Below are 651 nucleotides of genomic sequence, written 5' to 3' on the forward strand. Positions count from 1 at the left end.
GTTCTACCTAACTCTCATCTCTCTCTCTTTGTATTTTACAACCAGGCTATCCTTACCTCTAGCTATTTTCAGCATCCATCTTACTCTCTTCGTTCTTTAAATATTATGTAGTTGTATCTGTCTTCTGACTCTTCTTTTCTCTCTCTCGCCTGTGCTCTTCGGCTCCTACCATCCCATTCACATACATCATTCCGCATGCACACACACGAAAAACTACCTGTCATGACAAAATTTGATCTGCATGCATTATTATAAGCAGATTATCATAACAAAAACAACTATTTATTCCACGCACAAAAACCGTATGTGCTTGCTTAATGACTTAAAGTAAAAGCGGTATGTCAATGAAGTTCAATGTAAACCGTCTATTTTTAGGCATAAAATATAACCGTACTACAAGAAAAAACATTGAGAAATTAGTGATCTGAAGAAATTGTAAGTATAGTTTATACTAAAAAAAATGTAGAAATTTTGTAGTTTCACCACAAAGTCCGATTGCTTCTTAAGCTTCAGTAGCCAGGTTCATTGTAATAGATCGACCAGTAACTCTGTCTATTTTGCTTAGGCTGATGAGTAACCGTTACTTCAGGCTAAGCGTTGCTGTATCTTACTCTGAGAAATGTTGAAGTTACTCAAAAACACATGTAAGAT

This window comes from Penaeus monodon, chromosome 21 (genome assembly GCF_015228065.2).
Source record: "Penaeus monodon isolate SGIC_2016 chromosome 21, NSTDA_Pmon_1, whole genome shotgun sequence".
Taxonomy (NCBI): domain Eukaryota; kingdom Metazoa; phylum Arthropoda; class Malacostraca; order Decapoda; family Penaeidae; genus Penaeus; species Penaeus monodon.